Source organism: Dendrobates tinctorius, unplaced genomic scaffold, assembly GCF_039654945.1.
Source record: "Dendrobates tinctorius isolate UK_male_01 unplaced genomic scaffold, ASM3965494v1 ptg000107l, whole genome shotgun sequence".
Classification (NCBI taxonomy): Eukaryota; Metazoa; Chordata; class Amphibia; order Anura; family Dendrobatidae; genus Dendrobates; species Dendrobates tinctorius.
In genome coordinates this window covers 29,040,306-29,052,987 of record NW_027361775.1, presented here as the reverse complement: position 1 = coordinate 29,052,987, position 12,682 = coordinate 29,040,306, and positions in this window count along the sequence as shown.

The window sequence follows — 12,682 nt, the reverse complement described above, 5'->3', positions numbered from 1 at the left end:
TCCCCACAGTCACTTCTACCTTACATGCATTATCTATCATGAATTTACACAACCTTTCTAACATTATACCCCTTGACCCAGCTCCCACTTCCCCAGTCCCTCTAACAGGAGCTCTATGGAATGCTCTTAAACAGGGGTCTCAAACTCGGCAGAGTAAATGGGCCGCACATAAAAAAAATTTGAGCTGGGGGGGTCGCATTCCTTTCTAACTTAGTACACACACGGTTCCGCTCCGCACACCTCGTACACACGCGGTTCCGCTCCGCACACCTCGTACACACGCGGCTCCGCTCCGCACACCTCGTACACACGCGGCTCCGCTCCGCACACCTCGCACACACGCGGCTTCGCTCCGTACACCTCGCACACATGCGGCTCCGCTCCGTACACCTCGTACACACGCGGCTCCGCTCCGTACACCTCGTACACACGCGGCTCCGCTCCGTACACCTCGTAAACACGCGGCTCCGCTCCGTACACCTCGTACACACGCGGCTCCGCTCCGTACACCTCGTACACACGCGGCTATGCTCCAAACACCTCGTACACACGCGGCTCCGCTCCGTACACCTCGTACACACGCGGCTCCGCTCCGTGCACCTCGTACACACGCGGCTCCGCTCCGTGCACCTCGTACACACGCGGCTCCGCTCCGTGCACCTCGTACACACGCGGCTCCGCTCCGTGCACCTCGTACACACGCGGCTATGCTCCGTGCACCTCGTACACACGCGGCTATGCTCCGTGCACCTCGTACACACGCGGCTATGCTCCGTGCACCTCGTACACACGCGGCTCCGCTCCGTGCAACTCATACACACGCGGCTCCGCTCCGTACACCTCGTACACACGCAGCTCCGCTCCGTACACCTCGTACACACAGGGCTCCGCTCCGTACACCTCGCACACACGCGGCTCCGTGCACCTCGTACACACGCGGCTCCGCTCCGTACACCTCGTACACACGCGGCTCCGCTCCGTACACCTCGTACACACGCGGCTCCGCTCCGTACACCTCGTACACACGCGGCTCCGCTCCGTGCACCTCGTACACACGCGGCTATGCTCCGTGCACCTCGTACACACGCGGCTATGCTCCGTGCACCTCGTACACACGCGGCTCCGCTCCGTGCAACTCATACACACGCGGCTCCGCTCCGTACACCTCGTACACACGCAGCTCCGCTCCGTACACCTCGTACACACAGGGCTCCGCTCCGTACACCTCGCACACACGCGGCTCCGTGCACCTCGTACACACGCGGCTCCGCTCCGTACACCTCGTACACACGCGGCTCCGCTCCGTACACCTCGTACACACGCGGCTCCGCTCCGTGCACCTCGTACACACGCGGCTATGCTCCGTGCACCTCGTACACACGCGGCTATGCTCCGTGCACCTCGTACACACGCGGCTCCGCTCCGTGCAACTCATACACACGCGGCTCCGCTCCGTACACCTCGTACACACGCAGCTCCGCTCCGTACACCTCGTACACACAGGGCTCCGCTCCGTACACCTCGCACACACGCGGCTCCGTGCACCTCGTACACACGCGGCTCCTCTCCGCACACCTCGTACACGCGCGGCTCCGCTCCGTACACCTCGCACACGCGCGGCTCCGCTCCGCACACCTCGTAAACGCGCGGCTCCGCTCCGCACACCTCGTACACGCGCGGCTCCACTCCGCACACCTCGTACACGCGCGGCTCCGCTCTGCACACCTCGCACACGCGCGGCTCCGCACACCTCGCACACGCGCGGCTCCGCTCCGCACACCTCGCACACGCGCGGCTCTTCTCCGCACACCTCGCACACGCGCGGCTCCTCTCCGCACACCTCGCACACGCGCGGCTCCTCTCCGCACACGCGCGGCTCCTCTCCGCACACTCCGCACACGCGCGGCTCCTCTCCGCACACCTCGCACACGCGCGGCTCCGCTCTGCACACCTCGCACACGCGCGGCTCTTCTCCGCACACCTCGCACACGCGCGGCTCCTCTCCGCACACCTCGCACACGCGCGGCTCCTCTCCGCACACGCGCGGCTCCTCTCCGCACACCTCGCACACGCGCGGCTCCTCTCCGCACACGCGCGGCTCCTCTCCGCACACCTCGCACACGCGCGGCTCCGCTCCGCACACCTCGCACACGCGCGGCTCCGCACACCTCGCACAACCAGCACAGACAGCAGCGTCTTGCATACACGAGACCCCTGATCTTGTGACCCCTGACTCCTCCCCCTCCTGTGACCTCATCACAGGTCCGTGCAGAGTGTGCACACAGAACAGCCATCGCGGATCGCACGCTCCTGAATGCGTGCCTTCCCCCTGCCTCAGGGAGTGAGACATGTGGTGCACCGCGGGCCACAGATGCCTGCCTCAGTGCACCGCGGGCCGCGTGTTTGAGACCTCTGCTCTAAAACGTCTCACATGATATAATCTGGAGCAATAAACCCTAGGTATTTATATAAGTATGGGCTTTCAAAAGCAGGAGCTAGTTTAGGCAAGTGTGCAATATTAGAAGACATAAACCTGGAGCTGTTAGGGATTTGTCTTCTTCTTATTATTTGTTTAAACTGTCATTAAAGATTTGTATATCCCTTGTTTTTTTCCAAGAAAGTCTGCAGAATGCTGTAAAGTAAAAAAAGCATAGCAAAGTCACCTTAAAGGAGTTGTCCACTACTAGGAAAACCCCGTTGTGATCTAAATGTTTGGCGCCGATAAGATGAAAAAGCTTATACTCACCTCCCGTGCCGAAACTGTACCAGAGGTGTTGGCAGTCATGCTCACGGGGCTCTCATGCGGTTGTTATGATACGTGAGCCCAACGTTCAATCAGCGCTGGCGTCACTGTCCCCTCCTTCGGACAGAGTGAACATGAAGAGGAAGTGAGAGCGCAGTCGCAGCCCCGACTTCCTCTTCATGTTAAATTCATACAAAGGCGTGGATAGTTATGCCATAACAATCGCACAAGAGCCCCAAGAATGCAATTGCCGACACAACTTGAACCATGCCGGCACGGGAGGCAAGTATAAGCTTTTTTATTTTATCGGGGCCAAACGTGGGGTATGAGAAAGGGTTGTCCTAGTAGTGTACAGCTTCTTTAATGATTCCCTAACAATACACTCTCTGCACCCAGTCATTGAGGGTAAAACCTGTCTTGTATGGTATTCTCTAATGACTAATTGTGGAAATTATACCATTAGCCTGCTAAAGGGTCAATAATGCACATTTTAGAAGAGGAGGAATACTGACCCCTTCAGTACCTCACTGACAACAGTTACTCAGAGTAGTAAAGTTAATAACCACCATTCGTTTCCGATTACTCATCCATTTATTAAAGCTTCACTCCAGACTTTTTTTTAAATTTCAGCTCTGGAGTTGTGGTGCTAATGTCAGATCCCTTGCAGCTAATATTACATTTACCACCTGCTGTCTTCAGCACTTCCCGGTGCCCCTATGGTCCCACAGCACCATCTTTTGATTGCAACTTCTGAACTGACCAGAAGTCAGAGGTAGCAGTCTCAAGCTTTCAGTGCAAGTCCATGAGAGCCAAAAGGAGGCTCTCATAGATTTGCATTCAAATGTGACCTCTGGCTTGTTCCAGGAAACACTGGAGCGATCCTGCAGGTCACAAAGCGCTGGAGACTGACCTCTGCAGTGCTGATAACAGATGAAGATATCAGCAGGTAAGTATGAGAATCCAGTCACAAATGCAAGGGGAGAAAGAACAAGTGATAGCCTATGAGAGCCGGTCTCTTTACGACTCGGAGCGGAACCCAGACAATTATAGCTCTTTCAAGTTGGAATTGCTGGCACTGGTGTGGGCAATGACCAAGAAGTTTGCAGTGTACTTGTCCGGATCGGAAGTCCTGGTGCGGATGAGCAATAATCCCCTGGCCCACCTGTAAAATGCAAAGTTGGGGGCCTTGGAACAACGATGGGTGGAAAAGTATCGGTACAAGATTGTCTATTGGGCTAAGGCCGAGAACACATGCTGACGCTCTCTCCCAGGTAAATCACGAGCAACCTGAACGTGATCGAGATGACCAGCTTGAGGCCGAAGAGATCTCTGACTTGCGGAACTTGGCCAAATTGTTAGTGGCGAAGGACTAGGAGTTCAACGGATAAGACCGGTGACCGCACCGACTTGTTATTCGGGGAAGCCGGAAGAACTCAGCACCGGCCTCAGCTGGCAGCTGACCAATCATCTGACTCCGGAGAGAAGAAAAGGTCAATCGAGTCACACTAAGTGGAGTTAATATATAGTCTGTCATTTTGAATTACTCTTTCCTCTGTTTATCTGGCATCCTTTATCTGTTTATTTCCTGTTGCTCCCTGTGAGGAGGTTACCCCTGTATTGATAAAATAAGTGATTGTTAATCCCTGCTCTGTGCTTCTTTGTCACTGCACCCGAACACTTGTGGGGGGGTGTCAAACAGTGATGGTCTTCAGTAAGGAAGAGGGGCCTCAAGCTATCCTTGAAGCTGGGAACATAACTATCCATGTCTCGGGGGTACACTTGAAGGTACAGGCCTGGATCTCCGTCTTTACTATGCTCCTGTAAAAACCCTAATCTGTTCCCTCACCCACCCCATGAGGCATGGGACAGAAATGAAAGGTAAACCAGACACAAAGAGAAAACATGGATAACATAAAACCTTTATCATACAAAAACACAAACCAACAATAGGGAGGAGGATAGGGACAGTAAGATAGGGAGGAGGATAGGGACACACGTACAACAGCAAACTACAAAATGCTACAACTCAAACCCCAAGCAGAAACCCCAAACTCCAACTACTTAACTTTAGCATACAACACAGGAAGACAAATCTTTTACCGACAGGGACTAAACACCAAGAAACTGTATATAAAGAGAGTAAAGGATAAGCAGTTGCAGCTGAGAACAACCAGACTGTATGGTCTCAGGTATCATGGAAAGCGTCCTTAACTCTATCAACACTGAAGGAAAAGTGAAATCCATTTAAATTAGGACATGAATCACTCCATCTCTAGAGAGGACTGCAATTCGTTACCTGACATGACACTCATGACAGAGGGTTCAATATGTATTTTGGGAGTCTAGATTTATTTGGAAAATCTGATGTGTTTTTCTTTTTCTAAGAGGGTCTAGTATGCTGTCTGTAATTTTTAAGATGTTCTTGTCTGTGTTGGTTTAACATATCTCTAGTAATTTTGGAGTATACTAAAGGGTCACATGTCATATTTATGATTGAAATCCACAACATATACCATTAATGTATGATAAATATGGAACCATTAAACGTCCACCAATCTCCAGACCGGGGGTTCCTAAACCCTTACCTGCATGATGTAGCTGCTGGCTGGCAAATGTGCTGGACTGTTTCTGTGACTTACTCTTAAAGAAAAGGATCTAGGGGCAAATACCCTTATTCCAGTGATATATCACTTACTGGGATGTTTGCTGCACCTTTGATAAAATCACAGTTATATCTGCTGCAGATCTGACAGTTCTTTGAATGCTGGGCTCTGTATAACCCTCCCCACACCACTTTTTATGTACACTGTGCATATGCAGAAAGCTGGCAATCAGTGGTGGGGGCAAGGTTAGACAGCTCTTGAATATGGAGGACTACATGGCAGCTGGTTTACTAGTCCTCTAATGGTGAAGATAAAACAGTGATTTTATCAAAGCAGTAAGCGGTCCAGTAAGTGACACATTACTGGAATCAGGGACTCTGTCTATATATCATGCTGCACTTAGATTAGGTAACAAAAATCTTGCGAAGAAGCCAAGGACATGCATGCCCGTCTCTATTCTTTTGCCACCTGGATACTGTGACCAGAAATCCCTTTCTTTCTCTTTCATCCCATATATGAAATCCACATTTATTTCTGGCATATGCTGTGGATATATTGAAAATGTTAAAGGCAGGAATATCTATTTAAACACAATCTAAACTATTTTAAACAAGTATCTTAGTATGTACTAAAGAGTTATTTGCTCTATTAACTAAATAGGTTTTACAGAGAGCCACATTGCTGCCATCCTTGACAGTAAATGACCATCATGTTGCTAATTTAACCATGGTAGTAGTAATTACCTAGTTCTTTTGAACTGGGCATGCATTGCTTACTTTGCAATGGAATTTGAGAAAAATACTACACCAATGTACAGTAGAAAACAGATATCTTTTAAAAATGTAGGCCTTTTCCCCCAAACATTTACGTGATGTGTAGCCTAATGCTGTGAGTATGGAAAATAAACATTTGTTTTCACTAGGGTTTGTATTTTAGTTCCTCTTTCAACCAGGAGATGGCGATTTTGAGATATAATGACAACTAGTCTAATACACCGTATGATTAACATTACCTACTATTTACTCATTTTTACTTCTAGGAAACCTTATTATTTAGTTCTTTGCTTGTTCTTTTTGATCCTTTATTTAGTGACCTTTTAAAAGGAGCACTTAAAACCATTAAAGGATATGTTGGTGCGCTGCCTATAGAATTAGGGAGGATGCAGTAATTAAAAATATGGTTTTCAAAAATCACAAACTGTTTTTTGTCTCCGGACTGGAGTCTTCATCCGGTGATACTCCAAGTGCTATACCCCGCACTATTGGACTTGGCAGTCATTTCAGTGCCAACATCCCCAACAATCCCTTGGCATCCAAAGCTTTAAATGCTCACTCGTTTTGTATTTACTTACCCTTTTAAACAAGCAGCATAGCTGCTAAGAACATTCATCTGCATCTCTGTATTTTGAATCAAAATATTCTTTTTAATGAAAAGTAGATATCATTCATTAGATTACCATAAGAATGATGAAAATAATTGACAGCACCAACTATATGCCAACAGTTTGAAAGGATAACCACAAAAGTGCTAAATTTGTACAAAGAGCCTGTTAATAGTCCTTACTAAATAATTTCTTAACACCTTGATGACCAGCCTTTATTTTGCTTTTGCAATAACACATTTTAGCAGCCATAATACTTTTATAGGCCTTGTTTTACGTGGGAGAATTTTTTTTCGTTACCAAATAGAGTACATATGAAGCATGGGCAGACATACCGCCGGTTCCGGGGGCCCCTGGCCAGATCGCCCTCATGTGCAGCGGGCAGTGAGCGATCCCAGTAGTTCCATTGCCTGCAAGAAAAAATAGCAGGAGCGGAGCTGCAAGAATCCTTCCTGCACTGCACCCGCGTTTCCTGTCTCTGACACAGACAGCAGCGCCTCTGGATGAAGTCGCTGGATGATGTCATCATTCAGCAACCGCTGTGCCACAATGAGGAAGCGCGGGCGCCGGTGATGCTGCGGCTTTGGACAGGTCAGAGGTGCTGTGTGTGTGTGTATTTTGTATGTATGTATGTGTGTGTGTGTGGAAATGAGTGCTGGTGTGTGTGTGCGTGCTTGCATGCGTAGCACTGCGGGGGAATATGCAGAGAGGTGAATGGTGTGTGTCTGTGTGTGTAGGTGGAGGAGAGGGGAATGATGGGGGTGATGAGGAGAAGGCAATGATGGGGGTGATTGGGAGAAGGCAATGATGGGGGTGATGGAGAAGGCAATGATGGGGGTGACAGAGAAGGCAATGATGGGGGTGATGGGGAGAATGCAATGATGAGGTGATGGAGAGAAGGCAATGATGGGTTGATGAAGAAGGCAATGATGGGAGTGATGGAAAGAAGGCAGTAATAGGAAGAAGGCAATGATGGGGTGATTGCTAAGGCAATGATGGAAGTGATGCGGAGAAGGCAGTGATGGGGTGATAGAGAAGGCAATGATGGGAGTGATGGGGAGAAGGCAATGATGGAAGTGATGGAGAGAAGGGAGTGATGGAGAAGGCAATGATGGGGTGATGGAAAAGGCAATGATGGGGTGATGGAGAAGGCAATGATGGGAGTGATGGGAGTGATGGGGAGAAGGCAATGATAGAAGTGATGGGGAGAAGGCAATGATGGGAGTGATGGAGAAAAAGCAATGATGGGAGTGATGGGGAGAAGGCAATGATGGGAGTGATGGAGAGAAGGCAATGATGGGAGTGATGGGGAGAAAGCAATGATGGGAGTGATGGGGAGAAGGCAATGATGGGGATGATGGGGAGAAGACAATGATTGGGTGATGGAAAAGGCAATGATGGGAGTTATGGAGAGAAGGCAATGATGGGGTGATGGGGAGAAGGCAATGATGGGGCGATGGAGAAGGCAATGATGGGATGGTAGGGGAGAAGGCAATGATGGAGGTGGGGGAAAAAGAAATGGATGGGGGTGGTGGGGGAGAATGCAATGATAGTGGTGGTGGAAAGGGCAATAATGGGGGTGGTGGGGGAGTAGGAAATGATGAGGTGGTGGAATAGGCAATGATGGGAGTGGTGGGAGAGAAAGCAAAGATTGTGGGGGGGAGAAGGCAATGATGGAGGTGGTGAAGAGGGCAATGATGGGGTGGGGGAGAGGACAATAATGGGATGTGAGAGGAGGAGGACAATGAGGGGTGTGGGGGATTGGGATTGGAGGAAGGGGAACTTTTAATAACCTTAGGAACAGGGGGAAGTGGAGGAAGACATTATCGCTTATTATGTACTCACTTACTATGTCTAATACAGTCCCTTAGTATATAGTGTACATACTTATTATGGCCAAGTCAGTCACCTGATCTCAACCCAATTGAGCATGCATTTCACTTGTTAAAGACAAAACTTCAGACAGAAAGGCCCACAAACAAACAGCAACTGAAAACCACCGCAGTGAAGGCCTGGCAGAGCATCAAAAAGGAGGAAACACAGCATCTGGTGATGTCCATGAGTTCAAGACTTCAGGCAGTCATTGCCAACAAAGGGTTTTCCACCAAGTACTAGAAATGAACATTTTATTTACAATTATTTAATCTGTCCAATTACTTTTGGTCCCTATAAAAACAGGGTGGCACATGTTAAGGAGCTGAAACTCCTAAACCCTTCATCCAATTTTAATGTGGATACCCGCAAATGAAAGCTGAAAGTCTGAACTTCAACTGCATCTGAATTGTTTTGTTTAAAATTCATTGTGGTATTGTCTAGAACCAAAATTAGAAAAATGTTGTCTCTGTCCAAATATATATGGACCTAACTGGAGTTTCCTCTTTTATTATATATAACACCGTCCCTTATTGCGTACCATCCTCTCTAGTTATATATGGTGTCGTCCCTTATTATATAGCTTCCTCTACTGTTATGTATAGTGCTGTCTCTTACATAGTGTATTCTTGTTAATTCTGTTATTCACAGCGCCCTCTTTTATTACATAGTCCCCTCTCTTTTTAGATATAAAATGACTACTGGTGACCAGACTACCTGTGCATCAGCTCCTCCATTAGAAAGGAAGCCTTCCCCTGCTCCATCAGTCATCATTGCATTATACAGCTAACAAGACCAAACAGTATGTAATAAAAAACAGGGCTATATAATCCAATATGTAAGGGACGGTACTGTACATAACAAGAGAGGGCACTGTAAAAGGGACAGCAATATACATAATAAAGGAGACTACGTAATATATATACCTGTATGTGGCTATATATATGTAGCTTTGTCGCCATGAAAGGAAGTGGGCCCAGACACACTTCTTGCACAGGGGTCCCAAGCTGTCAGTGTCTGCCCCTGATATGAAGTATAGTGTAATTGATATCAATTTTGTTGAAAAGCAATTTTGCCATTTGTTATGCTGTAAAAGCTTATTTTAATCCAGGAAAAGTTGTAGATTTGAATGACACCTTCCATTTTAACATTCAATGTACTGGAAAATGGGAAAAGAAATTCTCAGTGTGGTGAAATCAAGAAAAAAATCCAATTTCATCATGTTTTTAGGCTTTTGTGTTCACGTGGTCATTCTGTGGTAAAAGTGACTCTGAATTGTGATTCTCCAGGTGTGTATGATTATAGCAATACCAATCTTGTCTAAATTTGTATTTAGTTAAATTAAGAAAAAAATTCAAACGTTCAGAAAAAAAAATGTGGTTTGTGTTGCGAAAACCCATACATTTTTTGATACCTGTTTTTATTTTCCCATCGATTGAGCTGTTTGAAGGCTTGTTTTTGCATGAAGAGCTGATGGATTTTATTTATACCAATTTGGGGAACATATGACAATATGATCGTTTTTTCATGCATTTTTTTCATTTTGATTTTTTGTCTTGATAGGGCGGTTTCACACGTCCAGATTTTTCCAGTACCAGAAAAACCGGATGAGGACCACACAGACGGCGCCGGGAAGAAGCGCTACAGTAAGCGCTGTTCCCGGCGACTGGTGCTGACCGCGGCTCTGATTCTTCTCTCCTATTTTGCCGACAGGAGAGAAGAATGAATGAAGACCCGACGTGTGGTCCCCCTCATTTTATGAACCAACCAGATGAAACTTACAGCTGGGGGCTGCGACTCTCAGCTGTCAGCTTCAGCCAGGTTGGTTGTGAAGACTAGAGGGGTCCCCATGCTGTTTTTTTAATTATTTAAATAAATAATTTTAAAAAACTGCATGGGGTCCCCCCTATTTTTGACAACCAACCTGACTAAAGCCGACAGCTGAGGGCTAATATTCTCAGGCTGGTAAGGGGCCATGGATCTTGGCCCCTCAGCCTAAAAACAGCAGCCCCCAGCTGCCCAGAAAAGGCGCATCTATTAGATGAGCCTAATCTGGAGCTTTGCCTGGTTCTTCCCACTTGCCCTGTAGCAGTGGCAAGTGGGGTAATAAAGGGGTTAAGGCCACCTTTCTATTCTAAGGTGAGATTAAGCCCGGATTAGTAATGGAGAGGTGTCAATAAGTCACCGATCCATTACTAATCCTACAGTAAATAAAGGATTAAATAAACACACTCACACAATAAGAATAAATTATTTTAATGAAAGAATACAACACACACAGTTTTATAATCTTTATTACACTGGTAATTCCTTAGCGAAGCCCTCGTTCTACTGAAAAAAGTTGAAAATAATAAAGCCAATATATATACATTACCTGTCCGGCGCTCAGTCATGTCACATGGCGTAAATGCATCTTGGGGGGTTAATACATTTAGAGTCGGAGCACTGCTAACACAGCCGCTCCCGACTGTAAACGCTGTATATTTATATGTACAGTAATTTTCTTTAAGACAGGGTATAAAACTGCTTTATGCCTATGGTGCAGGGGCCCCACACTAAGGTTATATTATAAGGCAGGTCTGACTAGCACTGTTTTCTCATGCCAAGTCGGCATGAGAAAGAAAATCACTGCACACTGAGATTGTCAGCGTATATCAGATGGCACGCACCCATAGAAGCCTATGGGTGCGTGCAAAACATTGGACTGCACTCGGACGTCATCCAAATAGAGTCCGATATATGCCGACTCACACAATGGAGAAGTTGGAGAAGTTAAATTATTCATAGACTCCGCACCTGTGATCTGAGACAAATATTTCCGTGAATATTATGTTAGGAAATGAACATGGTTGTGTGCAATAAATGCCAAGTATAGGACTATGGCATCACAAAGCGGAGCTGTCAGTCCCACCGCTTGAACTACGCAATGAATGACAGGCTAGTTTCAGACTAGTGTTTTTGCCAGTAGCGCACGGCACCACTAAGCTCCGCCCCCTGCCGCGCCCCTCCGGTAATCTCCGCCTAGTATCGCACATCACTGCATGCGATCTGCACACCCTATCTTTAGCATAGAGTGTGCAGACCGTACGCTGTCCGTGCGTTAGTAGGATTTTGCGTGCGCTGCGCCCTTTTGACGGTGCTCCGAGCGCACCAAAATGCAACATGGTGCGTTCGGCGCACGTAGGCGCACCTTCAAAAGGGCGCAGCGCATGCAAAATCCTACTAGCACACGGTCTGCGCACCCTATGCTAAAGATAGGGTGTGCAGATCGCATGCAGCGATGTGCAATACTAGGCGGAGATGACCGGAGGGGGCGCGGCAGGGGGTGGGGCTTAGCGGCGCCGTGCGCTGCTGGCAAAAATGCTAGTCTGGAACTAGCCTTAGCGATGTAAACAATGTGGGCAAAACAGCAGTCAAGTTTAAAGAGACATTTTATTTTATTATACCATAATACAAAACATTTCCCACAGGTGATTTTTCAAAATGACGTTACTACATCCTTGATAGAATTCTTTGGAATGCTGAATCTGTTTATAGGAGGCTACATTCAGATTCTAAAAATTCAGAATTTTGGAATTATTGATTTTTTATGTTTTCACAGTGATGACCAAAGGCAAAATGAGAATATTCATAATCTTCTTTCTAATTGAAGGTATTCAAGAGGTATCGTTATAATTAAAGTCAAGAGACTGTAGTATTTTAATGTCTGCATAGACAATTATCATACCTGCAGCTAAACTGCAAAAATCTCTACAATTTGTTTCCAGAACTTTGCCAGGTACTTCCTTGTACCTTTTTGTTTAAGCTACAGGTTTTCTCTTATTGCTTTCTGTGAGTGAATTATAGTAATTAAAATAAGGAAGGCTATAAATGAAGGTGGTCTATATTTTCTGATGTGGGAATTAAGAACCCAGGGGTCATGCACACACGGATATGAACAGGCAAGTTCCCACCTACTCTCCTCCACAGCAAGGCGCTACACAACCAGGCTTTTGGGGCAGAGACATGCGCTATTCGCTATTCTGCCCAGTAATTCTGACCTAGTTAACATGACGTGTGTGCTCTATGCCTTTTGGCACGTTT